Source organism: Mugil cephalus, chromosome 10 (assembly GCF_022458985.1).
Source record: "Mugil cephalus isolate CIBA_MC_2020 chromosome 10, CIBA_Mcephalus_1.1, whole genome shotgun sequence".
Classification (NCBI taxonomy): Eukaryota; Metazoa; Chordata; class Actinopteri; order Mugiliformes; family Mugilidae; genus Mugil; species Mugil cephalus.
The window spans coordinates 26,658,608-26,677,550 of record NC_061779.1 but is presented as its reverse complement, the minus strand read 5'-3'; the positions used below and the strand labels follow the sequence as shown (position 1 = coordinate 26,677,550).

Here is an 18,943-nt window from a genome sequence, read left to right as displayed (position 1 = left end):
CACTGCTTTCATTGTCCATACAGTCCGTTGTTTTTGTCAATTAAAACTGCCCAAAAGTAGCACTTACTGATTCAGGCAGGTCAAAGGCAATGCTCAAGTTAGGGTGATTAGAAATGACACAGATATATGAGTTTTCCACAAAAAAAAGACCATTAGGTATATTCTCCATAGATATGTAAAATGTTCAATCATGTATGATTGAAGACAACAAGACTACCCCAACAATTAGCAATGAGTATGAGTGGTGTGGAGCCCATGCCAGTGCTTATGTTAGAATAATTTTAATGTGTTATTCCTACCATCGCCATAAGAAAATTGATGAAAACTCGATGACAAAACAGACAACCCGCAAGAATGAGAAGCCTTATGAAAAAAGCATCATGGAGTGGCTCCGCATTTGAGGTGGTCTGAGAGTGATTCCCAGTGAAATATGGCTTCGAATCAGACTGCCATTAATAGTCCGTCACGTGGCCAGTGTTTTCGTCAATTAAAACTGGCCCCAACAAGTAGCACTTACCCGCGAATTCATGCAGTCAAGTCAATGCTCATACTTGATAATTATATAATCAGGTAATAGGAAAATGAACATACAGTGTATTTTATGCACTAAAAACACGATCATTCATTCTTATTGTAAAACGAAGTCGTGGCTGTTGAGGCCATGAAGACGACCAACATTTGAGCACTTACTGCATTTACATGCTTCAAGCAGTGCATTACGTTAGAGTAATCTTAAGTCTTACTTTCTGAAATGAAATGACTGCTAAAGGAATTGATGAAAAACACACAATCTAAGATCAACACAAGAGAGCACTGTATGAGACAAGAATCATGAATGGATCCATTTGAGGTGATCTGCATGTGTTTCACAACATTGTTTTATCCGCCTGATATCAGTCCCGTAGCTATTTGCAATGTCCAACCGTCCATGTCTTGATTTCAAATGTCAAGTTAACACGCAATGAAGTCGGGGTCCTTACTCATGAAACTCCTTCATAGTCAGTTGTTTCTTGTTGCATCTCGTGTTCGTTGCGATCCCAATTGCAGTTGATGTGGGGTTTCTTGAACAGAGTGTCCTACATCTTAAATATGAATGCGGTGGTTTCCACCTTTCTGGCTGATTGTCCACAAAGAGTTTCTCAATGGTTTACATAGAACGATCCTCTGAGATTCGCCACAGGCCATCGTTGTTTTACTTAACCTAGGCCAATAGACTTTAATGATTGTCTGTCTGGGCTTTGATGGCTTTACTGGGTAGAAACCAGTTGCCCAAAAATGGCTCCTGGTGAAGCTCCATACTGATGTCTTCTGATACTCTGCATCATCCAATATCTAAGCAATTCTTTCAGTGTAGAATCACACGTCAGCTTAAAGGCCCACATTTCTTACTATTTTCTTGTGTGTATGTCCCCTTGTTCTGCAGAAAGTTAAGAGCATGTCTTATTTTTTATTTCTCTTTAAGTAACATATGTAGCTGGAGAGAGGAAAGTCGAGGAAAACTACCCCAACGTGAAGCACTTACTGCATTTAAAAACCAAGTTAGTGCATATATTAGGGTAATTGTCATGACCACATTGGAACTATACAAAATGTCAGTGTAAAAATCCCACATGCTGTAGGAATAATTCTAAAAGTGGAGGTGATCAATTTCAACAGAACAACTTGTCACAACCAAAACAACCCCAAAGAGAAGCACTTATGAACACAAGCATCACGAGTGGCTCCATTTGAGGTGGTCTGAGAGTGATTCTCAGTGAAATATGCCTTCAGAATCACACTGCTTTCATTGTCCCATACAGCCAGTTGTTTTTGTCAATTAAAACTGCCCCAACAAGTAGCACTTACTGAATTCAGCAGTCAAGTCAATGCTCAAGTTAGGGTGATAGAAATGACACAGATATATAAGTTTGCCACAAAAAAAAGACCATTAGCGTATATTCTCCATAGATATGTAAAGTGTTCAATCATGTATGATTGAAGACAACAAGACTACCCCAACAATTAGCACTTACTGTATTCTGAGCCCAAGCCAGTGCTTATGTTAGAGTAATTTTAATGTCTATTCCTACCATCGCCATAAGAAATTGATGAAAACTCACAAACAAGACAACCCCAAAGAGAAGCACTTATGAACACAAGCATCATGAGTGGCTCCATTTGAGGTGGTCTGAGAGTGATTCCCAGTGAAATATGGCTTCAGAATCAGACTGCTTTCATTGTCCCATACAGCCAGTTGTTTTCGTCAATTAAAACTGCCCCAACAAGTAGCACTTACCGAATTCTGCAGTCAAGTCAATGCTCAAGTTAGGGTAATAGAAATGACATACAAGTGTATTTTCATGCACTAAAAACACGAACATTCCACTTCCTTATTGTAAACGAATCGTGGCCTGTTGAAGCCAAAAAGACGACCCCAACAGTTAGCACTTACTGCATTTACAGCTCAAGCCAGTGCTTATGTTAGAGTAATATTATTGTCTACTTTCTGAAATGATATGGCTGCAATGAATTGATGAAAACACACATTAAAGACAACCCCAAAGAGAAGCACTTATGAAGACAAGAATCATGAATGGATCCATTTGAGGTGATCTGCATGTGTTCCACAACATGTGGCTTCAGTCCGTAGCATTTGCCATGTCCAACCGTCCCATTTCCTGATTTCAAATGTCAAGTTAACACGCAATGAAGTCGGGTCCTTACTCATGAACTCCTTCATAGTCCAGTTGTTTCTTGTTGCATCCTCTGTCTTGCGTCCCCATTGCAGTTGATGTGGGGTTTCTTGAACAGAAGTGTCCATCTTAAATACTGAATGCGGTGGTTTCCACCTATTCTGGCTGATTGTCCACAAAGTTTCAATGGTTTACATAACGATCCATCCACAGCCATCGTTGTTTACTTAATCCGGGCCAATAGACTTTAATGATTGTCTGACGGCTTTGAGGGCTTTACCTGGTAAAACCGGTTTGCTACAAAAGGCCTCCGGGGTGAAGTCCATACTGTGTTTCTATACTCTGCACCCTCCAATATCTAAGAAATTTTAAATAAAATTCTATCAGGTAAAAAATCACACGTCAGTTAAAAAGGTTTTTCTCTTTTTTCTTGTGTGAAAGGCAAAAAGTTGAAGAGCTGTCTTTTTTTTATTTAAGTAAATTTGTAGCGGGGGGAGTAAAGCAGAAAATACCCCAAGTGAAGATTTTATGCTTTTAAAAACCAAGTTAGTGTATATTAGGGTAATTGTCTGACCACATTGGAACTAACAAAATGTCGTGTAAAAATCCCCCATGCGGGGGGGAAAAATTCTAAAAAGGGATAAATTTCAACGAACATTTCACAACCAAAACAACCCCAAAGAGAACACTTTGAAAAAAAAAATATCACGAGTGGCTCAATTTGAGGTGGTTGGGGTGATTCTCATGAAATATGCATTCAGATCCACTGCTTTTCTTTGTCCCATACACCCATTTGTTTTTGTCAATTAAAACTGCCCCAACAAGTAGCACTTACTGAATCAGCAGTCAAGTCATGCTCAAGTTAGGGTGTAGAAATGAAAGATATATAATTTTCCCACAAAAAAAAACCTTTGCGTATATTCCCCTACATATGTAAGGTGCAATCTTTTATGATTGAAGACAACAAGATCCCCCAACAATTAGCACTTACTGTTTTCTGAGCCCAACCCAGTGCTTTTTTTAGAAAAATTTTAAATGTCTTTTCCCTACCATCCCCCATAAGAAATTGATAAAAACTCCCCCAAAAAAGGAAAACCCCCAAAGAGAGCACTTTGAACAAAAGCTCATGGGGGCTCCTTTGAGGTGGTGGGAGAGTGATTCTCAGTGAAATAGGTTTTCGAATCAACTTTTTTCATTGCCCCATAAGCCAGTTTTTTCGCAATTAAAATGCCCCAAAAAAGTACATTACAAATTTCGCAGTAAGTCAATGCTAAATTTAAGGGTGATAGAAATACACATTTTTTATTTTTTGCCAAAAAAAAAGCCCCATTGCGTATATTTCCATAGAATTTAAGTGTCATGTTAATTGAAGACAACAAGACTACCCCAACAATTAGCACTTACTGTATTCGGGCCCAAGCCAGTGCTTATGTTGAGTTTTTTAATGTCTATTCCTCCCCATGCCTAAAAAAATTGTAAAAACTACAAACAAGACAAAACCCCAAAGAGAAGCCTTATGAACAAAAGATCATGAGTGGCTCCTTTGAGGTGGTTGGAGGTTTTCCCAGTGAAATATGGTTTTCCGAATCGACTGCCTTTATGTCCCGTCGGCCTTTTATTTTCGTAAATTAAAAACTGCCCCAACAATAGCATTACCGAATTCTGCGTCAGTCAATGCTCAAGTTAGGGAAATAGAAATGACATAAAAGTGTATTTAATGCACTAAAAACACGAACATTCCACTTCTTTTGGTATACGAATCGTGGCCTGTTAAAGCCAAAAAGACGCCCCCAACAGTTAGCACTTACGCTTTCCGCTCAACCCATTGCTTATTTTTAAGTAATATTTTGTTACTTTCTAAAATGAAGGCTGCAATAAATGATGAAAACACACTTTAAAAGAAAACCCCAAAAGAGAACCCTTATGAAGACAAGAATCTGAAGGGATCCATTTGAGGTGATCGCATGTGTTCCACAACATGTGGCTTCCCCGTAGCATTTGCCATGCCCAAACCGTCCCATTTCCTGATTCAAATTCAATTTAAACACGCAATGAATGGGTCCTTACTCATGAACTCCTTCATAGCCCATTTGTTTTTGTTGCATCCTCTGCTTGCGTCCCCATTGCAGTTGTGTGGGGTTTTTTTGAACAGAAGTGCCCATTTTAAATTGAAAATGGGGGGTTTTCCACCTATCTCCCTGATTGCCCACAAAGTTTCAATGGTTTACATAACGACCCATCCACCCCGTTGTTTATTTTTAATCCAGGCCAATCAATAGACTTTAATGATTGTTGACGGGCCCTTTGAGGCTTTTCCCTGGTAAACCCGGGTTGCTACAAAATGGCCCCCAGGTGAAGCTCCATACTGATGTTTCTGTACTCTGCACACCCATATCTAAGAAATTTTTGGAATAAAATTCTTTCGCGTAAAATCACACTTTCGTTTAAAAGGCACTTTCTACTATTTTCTTGTGTGTAGTGCAAAATTTGAAGAGCAGTTTTTATTTTTTTTTTAGTAACATTTGTAGCGGGACGTAAAAGTCAGAAAACTACCCCAACGTGAAGCACTTACGCATTTAAAAACCAAGTTGTGCATATTTAGGGTAATTGTCATACCACTTTGGGAACTATAAAAAAGTCAGTGAAAAAATCCCAATGCGTAGGAAAAATTTCAAAAAGGGGAGGTGTTCAATTTCAAAGAAAACTTGTCACAACCAAAAAAAACCCCCAAAAGAGAACATTATAACACAAGCACCCGAGTGGTCCATTTGAGGTGGCGAGAGTGTTCTCGTAAAATATCCCTTCAGAATCCACTGCTTTCATTGTCCTTTCCCCAGTTGTTTTTGTCAATTAAAACTGCCCCAACAATAGCACTTACTGAATTCAGCAGCAAGTAAATGTCAAGTTGGGTGATAGAATGAACAGATATATAATTTGCCATAAAAAAAGACCTTTAGCGTATATTCTCCATAGATATGAAAGTGTTCAATCTGTTTTTTGAAAGACAACAAGACTCCCCCCAACAATTAACTTATGTTTCTGAGCCCAAGCCAGTGCTTATGTTAGAGTAATTTAATGTCTATTCCTACCATCGCCATAAGAAATTGGAAAAAAAACTCACAAACAAGAAAACCCCCAAAGAGAAGCATTTGAACCAAGCATATGAGTGGCTCCATTTGAGGGGGGAGATGGATTCCCAGTGAAATATGGCTTCAGAATCAGACTGCCTTTATCGTCCCGTACGGCCAGTTGTTTTTCGTCAATTAAAACTGCCCCAACAAGTAGCACTTACCAAATTCTGCAGTCAAGTCAATGCTCAAGTGCTTATGTTAGAGTAATCTTAATGTCTACTTTCTGAATGATGATGATATGACTGCAATGAATTGATGAAAACACACAATCAAGACAACCCCAAAGAGAAGCACTTATGAAGACAAGAATCATGAATGGATCCATTTGAGGTGACTGTTGTTTCACAACTGTGGCTTCAGTCCGTAGCATTTGCCATGCCCCAACCGTCCCATTTCCTGATTTCAAATGTAAAGTTAACACGCAATAAAGTGGGTCCTTATCTTGAATCCTTCATAGTCCAGTTGTTTCTTTTGCATCCTCTGTTTGCCCCCCCTTGCATTTGATGTGGGGTTTCTTGAAAGAAGTTCCATCTTAAATATGAATCGGGGGTTTTCCCCACCATTCTGCTGATTGTCCACAAATTTTCAATGGTTTACATAAGATCCATCCCAGCCATCATTATTTACTTAATCCGGGCCCAAATAGATTTTAAGATTGGTAAAAAACCGGTTTGCTCAAAAGGGCCTCCAGGTGAAGCCCATATGATGTTTTGATACTCTGCATCACCCAATATTAAGCAATTTCTTTCAGGTAGAATCCCGTCAGTTTAAAGGCACTTTCTACTATTTTCTTGTGTGTATGTGCAAAAAAAGTTGAAGAGCATGTCTTATTTTTTTTTAAGTAACATTTGAGGGGAACGTAAAAGTCAGAAAACTCCCCAACATAAAGACTTACTGCTTTTAAAAACCAAGTTATGCTATTTTAGGGTAAATGTCATGCCCGCATTGGAACATACAAAATTCAGTGAAAAAATTTCCCAATGCTGTAGGAAAAATTCTAAAAGGAGGTGAAAATTTAACAGAAAAACTTGTCACAACCAAAACACCCCAAAGAGAAGCACTTTGAACACAAGCATCACGAGTGGCTCCATTTTGGGTGGTCTGGAGTGATTCTCAGTGAAATATGCCTCAGAATCACACTGCTTTCATTGCCCCCATAACCCGTTGTTTTTGTAAATTTAAAAAAGCCCCAAAAGTAGCACTTACTAAATTTCAGCAGTCAGTCAATGCTCAAGTTGGGAAATAGAAATGACATCAAGTGTATTTTCGCACAAAAAACCCGAACATTCCACTTCCTTTTGTAACGAACTGGCCTTTTGAGGCCAAAAAAGACGCCCCCAAAGTTAGCATTTAGCATTTCCGCTCAAGTCGGGCTTACTTTAAGTAATTTAATTCTACTTTTAAAAAGTATGACTGCAAGGAATTGTTGAAAACTCACAATAAAGACAACCCCAAAGAGAAGCACTCATCATCTTGAACAGATGTGTCCATATTAAATACTGAAAGTGGTGGTTTCCGACTATTCTGCCTGATTGTCCTCAATGCTTTACTTAAAGATCCATTATGAAGCACTGCTCACTTAAGACTTGCATGCTACTACCTAATTTTTCTCATAAATTATCATAATATTGCTGCTGTAACAGTGCAGGTCCTCTTTTGTTTTGCCCAAAAAATCTTTCAGTTGAAACTGTTCTTTTGTTCAAAAAGTTATGCACCTGAATGTCCCATAATGCACTTGGTGTTACATAATGAGATATTTGATAATAATTATGTCTGTCTGTAAAACTGACTTGCATTCTGCACTGATTTTGCATTTGAGATCACCCACTAATGCTTGGGCTAAACTCATGGGATCACTTACCCGCAGAACAAGCAGCAAGATGATGGTGGCAAGAAAAAAACACCCTTGAACCCTAGTTAAAACCCTTGAGCAGAACTCAGCTCATATGTAGGTACCCATCTGCCTAAGGCTGGCCGGGCTGAGAGAAAAAAAGAGAAGAGAGAGGATAGGAGGAACAAGATAAACATACATCTGCCATAGATACATACATCAGACAAAAGCTTTCACGTAGACTCTAATTGCGATACAAATACCAGATATAGTTGATGAGGTTACATGACAGTTTGATAATGAAGATAGATAAATAAAGCTCTTAGTGATAACAGTTGTTCTGTTGCAGATGAGTTACCTGCTATAAAGAGGTATTCTAGGCATGTTGGAGAATTGTTCATTCAGGTAGGACTGGATAACTGCAGGCCATGAAGACTGGGCAAGTTGATGAGACAATGACACCAGAAGATTAGTATGGAGCCCCAAGGGTGAGAACCATACAGCTCCACGTCAGAGACACTCACAAGAAAATCTTTTCCCACAGCTTTCACCTACATCTCACAGTCATCTCCATCTCCAGCTTATGTGTTTGCGTTAAGTGTTTTTTGACCGACTAGTGTTAGGTTTGTAAATCTAGAATCTAGTCATGAATCTACTACAAGAATCCGGTCATGATCATGACATTTAATCTGCAAGAGACAAATAAATGAAAGAATTTAAGAATCTGTGAAATAATGATCACTCATCCTTTTTCTTTTAATCATCCACTGCAGATCATCCAGAGAAATGACAACGTGCTTCCGTTTTAGGTGAAAGTAAAGTATATAAAATGGAACAAAGAGCACCATTAATAGAATAATAATATAAAAAGACATTTTAAATCCATAATCATAAATGTCCATTATTCCTAAACTATCATGAAATCAAATACATCTTACAGCCACCAGGGTGCAGTCACGCTTCACTGTTGTCAGTTGCCTTGAAACTTCATGCTGGAAATAAATAGCACTTCTGATATTATAAAATTAATTTTTCAAACAGAGATAAGTGATTTTTTTCTTGGTGTCTGCCCCACCTCTGCATCCAAATGCCTCCTTTAATTAGTTAAAAAGAAAAAATTATTTTCAGCTCATATCTAATCCTGTCATAAGCCACTGACAACATTGTTTTTGTAGCGGCATAACAGAATAATCAGAGGTCAGCAGAGGTGGCAGATGAGGAAATGTTCAGTTCAACATGTTCATTCTGTCAACAATGTACAGTGGTAGACACCCTTAAAATTTTACATAATCTCAAATATTATCATTAAATGTTTCTGGAAAAGTCTTTTTTTTGTGTTTCAGAAGGTGTGGCTGCATTAGACAGAAACAAACAAATACAAAGTATATTTATTTTGTTTATGTTCACAAGAAAAAACTCAAATCAAACTAAATTCTTTACAGTTTCAATATGTCAGTTCCCAACATTGTCGGTATCAAAGTCAGCAAATAACAGAGAATGTGTTCAAAACTGAACAAAAATAAATAAACCATCACATCATCAAATTCATATTTAGCACTCGTGTCATTAGCAGTAAAGCTTTAATCTGGCAGGCATGTTCCCCACAAGCCTTTGACACTGTTTAGGGGTAATCTTGTCCCATTCTTCTTGAATGACTGCTTTTTTTCCCAATAGGGCTCATGTCCAGGGATTGAGCTGGTCACTCCATCCAGTTTCAACTTCGTCGGAACAGTGCACGTGCTGAATGGAGCATGTGGGTTTGAAGAATGGCACAATACTTAGTAGAGTTCAAAGTGCCATCATTGACAGTGAGATGACCAACACCAGCAGCACTCATGCATCCCCAAATCATGATACTGCCTCCACCATTTTTGACAGTAGGTACTGTACATGCTGGAGATAATGCTTCTCCTGGTCTTCTGTACCCTCACATTAGCAGGAGAAAGATAAAGCTAGAAACTGGACTCATCTGAGCACAGAATCTCCTTCCAGTTCTAGTTCCTGACTGTCCAATTCTTGTGTGCTTGGCCCCAACAACGCCGAGCTAACCTCTGTCTCTCATTGATCAGGGGTTTCTTTTTTCTTTCTTTTTTTTTTTTGAACTTGTTTTTATTTCCTTTTTTTTTCATTTTTTTTTTTTCAATTTTCCATTCAAATTCCTTCCAGGTGGGGCTATTTGTAATTTTGTGGCTCTCTCTGCATGACAATTCCCAGTTATTATCTGGAATAATGGTGTTCATTTCCAGTTCCCATTTTACCTTAATGTCGAAACTATTATCTGTTAGTTCTTCTTGTAGTATCTTATATAAGTGTGATATAATTTTCTTCTTAATAGTCCCTTTAATTATTAAAATAAAGAAGTGTTCTAGATTAGAGGGCAAAGTGCATAGTTTGTCCCATTCTTTGTGCTTCTGTAAATAATGTCTCAGTTGAAGACATTTAAAAATATCATGGGCTGGAACATTATATTTGAGTCTAAGCTGCTCATAGGACATCAGGACTCCTCCGTCAAATAATTGGTCTAGCATAACTAAGCCATTCCGCTCCCATTTCTTGAACCCTGTTCTTAATTCGGGTGGAGGAAAGTCTATATTATGCGTAATCTTCATTGCTCTGGATATTGATGCCGGGAGTCTTAATTTCTTTCTCACATTGGACCATATTTTTAAAGTGGTTTTCACCCACTGATTATTGATTTTATTTATTTTCCAGGTGTCATGACTCATAAATGGGATTGTGTCTAGGGGTAAATTTAGGCAGTCACCTTGCTCCATCTTAACCCATATAGTATCATTGTCTTGAGAGATCCATGCAACCAATGATCTGAGCTGGGCCGCCCAGTAATATTTTTTCAGGTTAGGTAAATCAAGGCCCCCCCTTTCTTTTGTGCATAGCATTTTTTTCAATCTAATTCTGGGTCTTTTGTTCTGCCAAATAAATTTAGATAGCCAATTATCGATTGTTTTGAATGTGTAAGTGGGGATCTCTATGGGTAGAGATTGGAACATAAAGAGAAACCTTGGTAATATATTCATTCCTATTGTTTCCACTCGTCCTATTAGGGATAAGGGGAGAACTTCCCATCTCGTGAGGTCATTTTTTATTTCGCCCATCAATTTACCATAGTTGGCCTTATACAGCTGTGATGCATCAGGCCTCCCTGTTAGTTGTTCAGGCCAGTGCCCTACCAGCATCATTGCCTCTGACTTTGATTGATTAATTTGGTAGCCTGAGAATTCTCCATATTCCTTTAAGTTTCTCATTAATGCTGGGACAGAGGAGACCGGGTCACTAATATATGTCAGTATGTCATCAGCATAAAGCGAAATTTTGTGTTCTACTTGGCCTTGATCTTTTATACCCTTAATGCCTTCATTTTGCCTGATTAATGCAGCTAGAGGTTCTATATTTATAGCGAAAAGCAGAGGGCTAAGACAGTCACCCTGTCGAACCCCCCTCTCCAAGTAGAAAAAATGTGAACAACATCCGTTCACTCTGACACGCGATTGATCAAGGACAGCCCTGTAGGACCTTAAGCCATGATCTAAAAGTCGACCACGTACAGTGCAAGTGGAACACTGGATACCAGTGTGGTTTGACCACTGTTGTTGGAGCTCCTTGTTATGTGCCGGCCTAGGGATACCTAAACATAACATAAACACCAACTGTTATGAAAACAGAACACGGAGAGATGCAGTCCAAAAAATGAAGGGATTTATTTACCCAAACGAACATAAAGTCTTCAGGGTGAGCATCACCTAAACCAATAAACAAAACAAGCTGAACTGAAACCAAGAGAGTCCTGCATGGTTTCCCGAATGGTTTGGCGGCGGCAAAGGTCGCGATGCGGGGGATGCAATGCTGCCAAGGCGAACCAGCGAGAGAAAGAGATAGTGTGTGTTGTCTGCTCCACTTTTGAAATTGCGGCCTCCGGACTTCCTCCAATCAGCACGCGCCCATCCTGGAAAACACAAGGACACAGCGCCCCCCCTGGACAGGGAGGGACAACACAACAGAAAGAACAAAACAAAATGCAAATTATGACCACTACGGTCATAACACTCCTGTGATGTCATTCGTCAGTTTTCCCTGCCCATGTGGATCAGGATGCGGTCATTTCATGCTGAAAAAACTGACCCAATACTCACAGCTTCTAATGTATTTTTATGGAACCAATCAATTTTAAGTTTTAATGGTTGTTTTGGGATTTGTTTAGTATTATGTCTGTGACTGTACTAAAAGAAATTGCACATGAAGACCTCAAAATGATTCTTAATAGAATATTTCACAAATGCATGAGTTGTATATGTACAGGTTTACTGTACGTTATACACATTATACAGACTAATACTGTGATCCATAGAATTGTCTAACAGTATTTAAGGTCTAAAATAGTGACATCATGGTGTTTTTGCTTAAAACACAGCTAAAACATGACAATCCAACATTTACCTGTGAACCCAAATATCAGCTTTTCATATAAGAGCTCTTAAAACACTGATTGTTGGATTGCACTGAAATTTAATTCCTGCTTCCAACCTGCCTGTAGATGCTGGTAGCTGTGTTGTTAAATAAACTGAACTAAAATGCTGGGCATGATATATTAAACATGATACCTGCTAAAGAACATTTGATTGTCATTTTGAGCACATCCACATGCATACAGAAGTACCAGGTACACAGAAACGCTTTCCGACCTAATGTGAGGTTTAAATGTGTCTAACTTTGGCAAACATATATAGTATATTATAGTGTTCCAGCATTACATGCTCAGAGACATTAGAAAGTGTGTGTATTAACAAGTCTGAACCATTAATCATTTTAACTTAGAAAGGCAAGGGCCTCTGACACACTGATACACTACTACTAATTTCTGATTATGTCTATTCTGTTTTAGTATGACTAAAACTCATAATTTTAAGCTTCTATCTAAAAATATAAGTAAGAAAACCTCTTGTTTAATCTACTGTATAGTTTTCATATTCACCTACTAATTGCATAGGTTAAAGAGGAATATATGTATGTATAGGTAAGATAAAACTGGACTGCACTCAAAGCTATATGGACGACTTCATAAAAACAAAAACTGCATACTTTACAAATGATGTCCCTCAGACTGACTTGTGGCCTCGTTTTCCATCATCATAGACCAAGCTGTGGAAAACTATAGGTTTGAGCTTTCCCATGCTTGCCTACTTATGATGCAAAGAAAAACTTTACTGGCCAGCAGGTTCAGATCACTGCAGGGTTTATCAGACTCCATGTAGCTGCTTTCTTAGGCAAAGAGGTCTGGTGAAGACGGACTATTGGCTCTGGATTAGTCTGGTAGGTTAGGAGAAAAACTGGGGAGTTTAGCCAGATTTGCTTCGCCCTGGACTTGATTGTTTCACCACTCACATGTGAGACAGCCCATAAAATGCTGTTTTAAGTCTGGGATTCCTGAAGCTGGTTCAAAGTAAGGGGGTGTAAGTGTTTGAAGTGCATAAAGACATTTTGACAGGAGGATTCTATATAGCTCTCTATAGGCACAGTGGTGTGGTGGTTAGCACTGATGCTGCACAAAAAAGAATGTTCTGGGTTCAAATCCAGGCTAACTGGGGCCTTTCTGTATGTAGTTTGTATGTTCTCCCTGTGTCTGTGTGGGTTGTCTCCCGGTACTTGAGCTTCCTCCCACCGTCAAGACATGCTTGTTACGTTAATTGGTGGTAAATTGGCCGTAGGTGTCCATGTGAGTGTGATTGATTGTTTGTCTTTCTGTGTTAGCCCTACAATAGACTGGAGGCTCTAGGTTGTACCCCACCTCTCGCCCAATGACAGCTGGGATAGAAGAGAAGCGGTTACATATGAACATATTTGAGTTAATTTTTTTTGTCATATTCATACTGAATGTCTAAGAACGGAGTGACTTCTATGCTGTATATCCAAAGAGTGTATAGATTATATAGATTATAAAGACCCTAGACGTCATTATTAGGTTGTAGTGTGAACTGAGCTTTAAGCGAACATGCTCCATGCATGATTTGCATCCATGTCAACAAGTCTTTGTTTATTGCTCTTTGAGTATAAAGACTTCTGAAGCTGGCCTCAGATGGTTCTTTGTAATTTGGTTCTATGCTACACACATGTTGGTCTGCCAGAGGAGTCCACTCAGAACAGGATTGAAAATTAAACCAGTACCTGCAAACTGTGTGTTCTAGTTCATTCTTACTGACCGCCAGAGGCGGTGCATCAAGCACTGAATGTATCCATCTCGCACATGTGCAGGTCGAGTATTTATACCAACAAAGTCACCTGTGACCCCTGATGACCCCGGTCACCTATATCTTCCGGTGACATCAGGGGAGCGGTTCCTTTTCATCTTCTCGCTTCACAGGTAACTGCACGCCACTGCGCAAGCTAAAGCAAAGTGGCTATTGCTTCGTTTCCGGTAGCCTTACGACGTTTTGTCTGAGCCGCGAGCTGCTCGCCCTCCAAAGGCTGCAACGGACTCCACCGAGAGGTTTGTGGTTTGCCGCGGACACATCTGCATCGGCTTTTTATCCTCGGTTGGATAAGTTTATTTCGTTTTATTATACACATTCTTAAGTGCAACCGGTTACTCGTTGGTTGTATTTGTTTGTTTGTTGGTGGAGGTAGTGTTCTGGCTCTCTCTCCCGGCATAATATTATGTGAATCAGCTGTTGGCATTGCGCGTGCTTGCCATTAGTGCTGACTATCGGTGTAACCCTTTTGCATTCGCTTTGTTTTGTTGTTTCGTTTGCTGGTGAAGGCAGTGGCCTCGCTCCCTCTCCCGGCATCCGTACCGGTATATGTTTGTATTATATATTTGTATTATTTTTTCAATTGTTGGTGAAGGCAGTGGCCTCGCTCCCTCTCCCAGCAACTGTACCGCTAATGTTTGCCAATTAGCTGTAGGCATTGCCTGTGCTTGCCGTTGACTATCGGTGCAACCGATTGTACTCGTTTTGTGTTGCATTTTTCATTTGTTGGTGACGGTAGTGATTTCGCTCCCTCTCCCGGCATTTGCATTGCACTTGGTATTTCAGTTGATTGATGTGAATCAGCGGTTATTTTCTTGACCATTTGCTCTAATTGTCTTTCCCTATTAATTATTACTGGCGTTTTTCGCTCAGTCTACCTTAGTTTGTGTATTGTGGTGCCATTTCGGCTGTGCCCGTTTTGTGTCGCGTAACTGGTGAAGGCAGTGCTTACGCTCCCGATCCCAGCATAGGTGTGATCTGTAGTTGGTAGCAGTGTTCCTGCTGAGGCTAACTCATCTCCTGCAACATTTATCTGGTGACGGCTGCGGTTTCGCTCCCTCTCCCACTGTCTGTTGCTTTTTCTGTTTGTTTTCCTGGTTGTCACTATGTTTGGCAACCATTCTTGTTCGGCCTGTATGGCTTCTCTGCAGCCTGAAGATGGCCATGATTTGTGTCCCTCATGCCTCGGCCTTGAGCATCTGAAGGAGGCTCTTTCAGATGACGCCTGCATGAACTGCAGCTTCATGCCCCAGGCAGTGAGGGCTGCCAGACTAGCTGAGGTAGAACAACTGTTGGCCCTCAGCCCATCACCCGAACAGCTGACCCCAGCACAGGGAGTGGTTCCAACTCGGTCTGGCAGGCCCAAACGTCGTGCTGCCGAGACAGCAGTCCCCACTTTCAGGAAGAGGGTTAAGGAGTCCAGCCTTGCTTCCAAGGTGGACCAGTTAACAACAGAAATTAATAATATGAAATCCCTCTTCCTAACCTTCCAGTCTGGGACTGGTGCAGGGGAGCCAGCTGCTTCAGTGCCTCCGGCGGCCATCTTGGAGCCGGAGGAAGATGCTTTCCATGGCGCCGTCAACTACTCAATTTGCTGAATATGAGCCAGAAGTGGTTGCGCAGGATGTAACTTCCCGTGCTTCCGCGGCAGGGTCCTGCTCATCGACCCACAGCTCTGCTGGTGGTTCTGATGATGGCTCAATGGGAGCCATCATTCGTATGGCCCTGGCCCGTCTGCAGTTAGACCTACCACAAGCTCAGTCGGCTCAGGCCAGTGCTTTCTTCAGGTGTGGTCCATCCCACACTAACTTTACTGTCCCTCCACCAGAAGAGTATCTGAGGGAATTGCATGCATGTTGGAGGGATTCTAGAACTCTCTCTCATGCAACATCTGATGGCCGCACCCTGGCAGCCATGCAGGATGCACCCAGATTTGGCTTGGGCCGCATGCCAGCAATTGAGCCCACTATAGCTGCTCTGATTGTCTCGCCTGATGAGGCTCTTAGGCCAGATGCCTGGTGTCCTCGTCCCCAGTGTCGGGTTACGGATGACCTACTCTCTAAAGCCTATGATGCAGCGGCACGCATGGGACGCATAGGTAATTCTATGTCCCACCTGCTGTTCGCGCTATCAGCATCCCTGCAGGAGATTACAGTGGATGCTCCCGTCCACAATTTCAGCGACACTTCCCTGCAGGCATTCGCGCTGATGTCTAGAGAGCTGGGGCGATTAATGTCCACTCTCGTCCAGGCTCGCCGTCAGGTTTGGCTGGCACAATCTTGTCTGACTGAGGCATGTAGGAGAACTCTCCACAGTGTTCCGGTGGAACCTGGGGAGCTGTTTGGGTCTGCGGCTCTAGAAGCGCTTAACCGCACAGTTCAAGCCAGACAGACTCGACTTCAGCTGTCCGAGCTTCAAAGGAATATGCCCCCTCCTAGTGGCCCTAGGAGCTCTCCAGTTGCCCCTGTCGCAGGTCTCAGCGCACACCTTCGCAGCCTGCCCACCAGCAGGCACGGGCATTTCGGGCCTCTGAGCAGCTGCCCTTTTGGCAACCTCAGGCCTCTCGTGCTGCCGGTCCTGCCCCCAGAGCCTCTAGAGGCCGGGCGACCCGGCGCTGAGGCCCAGGGGCCGGTCGTCGGCTGTTTTTCCCAACAGCAGCTCAGTTACTGGGCTGCTTCCACCAGGGACCCCTGGGTGCTTTCCACCTTGACCCACGGGTACAAACTTCACTGCCGACGCCAGCCCCCAGCCTATGGCCGGGTCAAGATGACCATCATACGCGACCCAGCAAAAGCCCAAGCCCTCAGCCAGGAGTTGTCCGTCCTCCTGGACAAGGGTGCATTCGAGCCAGTAGATCCCCTGTTGCAACCAGGGGGATTCTACTCGACTTACTTTCTAGTAACAAAGAAAGACGGCGTCCCATCCTCGGCCTGAGGGTCTCAACAGATTCCTGAAGGTCTTGAGGTTCCACATGCTCAGCACTGCAGAGGTTCTGCGCACTGTGGCCAGAGGGGAGTGGTTTACATCAATAGACCTGAAGGATGCCTACTTTCATGTCCCCATAGCTCCAAACCACAGACAGTTTTTCACGGGCGTCATTTCCAGTTCAGGGTGCTCCAGTTTGGCCTCTCCCTTTCCCCACGGGTTTTCACCAGGTGCATGATGGCAGCCCTCTCACCCCTGCAGTCGCAGGGCATGAAGGTCCTCCCATATCTGGGCGACTGGCTCATCTGTGCACCATCCCAATCTCAGGTGGCCTTGGACACAACACATCTTCTGTCCCACGTGGCCCGACTGGGCCTGAAGGCAAATTTTACCAAGAGTTGCCTGGTTCCCTCGCAGAGCACACTCTTTCTCGGAATGACTCTCGATTCAGTCGCCATGAAGGCCTGTCGACGACATTCTCCGCTTCCTTCTCTTGTTTCAGGAAGGCAGGTGGTTGCGCTATGTGGAGTTTTTGCACCTCCTCGGGAAACTGATAGCTGCTGCCAATGTGGTTCCTCTGGGACTGCTGTCGCTACGTCCTCTTCAGAGGTGGCTGCACAGCTTTCATTTCAATGTTCGGTGGCACCGGCACAGGAGACTCAGAGTGTCATGCTGTTGCCTTCTTGCTCTGGCCCCATGGAGAGAGGGATCATTTCTCCTTCAGGGCATGCCCTTGGGTTCCATTGCGTCCCGTCGAGAAGCCATCACAACAGATGCCTCCCTCTCAGGGTGGGGCGCCGTGTGGCAGAACCGGACAGCTCAGGGGCTGTGGACCGCTCGGTGCATATCAATGTTCTAGAGCTGTGGGCTGTGCACAGGGCACTGCTTTTTTTCCCTTCCCTTCCTGAGAGGCCGACATGTGCTTATATGGTCGGACAATGTCTCAACCGTCTCCCACATAAACCACCAGGGTCGCACCATGTCTACCCAACTGTTGCAGGCATCCCGGGACCTGCTGTTGTGGGCAGCGCCACGCCTGGCCAGCCTTAGAGCAAAGTATTTGCCCGGGGAAAAGAACCAGGCTGCCGACTTCCTCTCTCGTTACACACCGCTGCCAGGGGAGTGGCGGCTTCATCCGGAGGTCGTTCTCAACATCTGGGAGGTCTTCGGCAAGGCAGAGGTGGATCTGTTTGCCACGGAGGAGTCGACTCATTGCCCTCTCTGGTTCTCTTTGACAGAAGAGAGCAGCCCTCTGGGTCAGGATGCTCTTGCCCACAATTGGCCAGACAGTCTCCTCTATGTGTTTCTGCCAATCCCTCTGATTTTTCCCACGCTACAGAGGGTCTTCCAGCAGGGTCACAGACTGATGTTGGTAGCCCCCTTTTGCAGGACGTGGTTCCCACTGCTGCGCAGGCTCGGCCACAGCTCACCATGGCGCCTCCCCGACAGGAAAGATCTCCTGTCTCAGTTACAGGGCCAGATTTGGCATCCCGACCCTCTTTGCTTGCAGCTATGGGTCTGGCCACTGCAGGGCCCAACCCACTGCTGACAGAGTGCTCAAATTCTGTCTGTAACACCATATTGAATGCCAGGGCGCCTTCTACCCGGTTGCAATATGAAAATAGGTGGCAGCTGTTCACTGAATGGTGTTCAGACAGGGGTGAGAACCCTGTGAACTGTTCAATCCCTAAGATTTTGGTTCCTCCAGTCACTCTTGGATAACGGTCGGTCCCCGGCTACTCTGAGGGTGTATGTAGCAGCCATTTCCTCTCGACATGTTCGGGTGGAAAATGACACAGTAGGGTGCGACAGATTGGTGTCACTTTTTCTGAAGGGGGCCTGGAGGTTGCGACCCCCACGAGCACAGCGTGCCCCGGCATGGGATCTGCACCTGGTGCTAGATGCTCTGTTTGCCTCCCATTGAACCTCTGGAACAGGCAGAGCTGAAGTGGGTCTCTGTTAAGACTGCCTTTCTCCTTGCCATTGCTTCAGCAAAGCGGGTCGGAGAGCTACATGCTCTGTCCGTCAGTGATTCATGTCTGAGGTGGAACTCGGATGGTTCAGGGGTTACTCTTTGGCCAAACACAGCCTTTCTCCCGAAGGTTCTGTCATCATTGAACCTCA

The 18,943-nt window shown here is 43.0% G+C and overlaps 1 pseudogene; it reads left to right on the top strand.

The window, feature by feature from the left end:
* Positions 1-16,865: 16,865 nt before the first annotated feature.
* On the top strand, positions 16,866-18,368 carry LOC125014653 (annotated as a pseudogene).
* Positions 18,369-18,943: the final 575 nt, after the last annotated feature.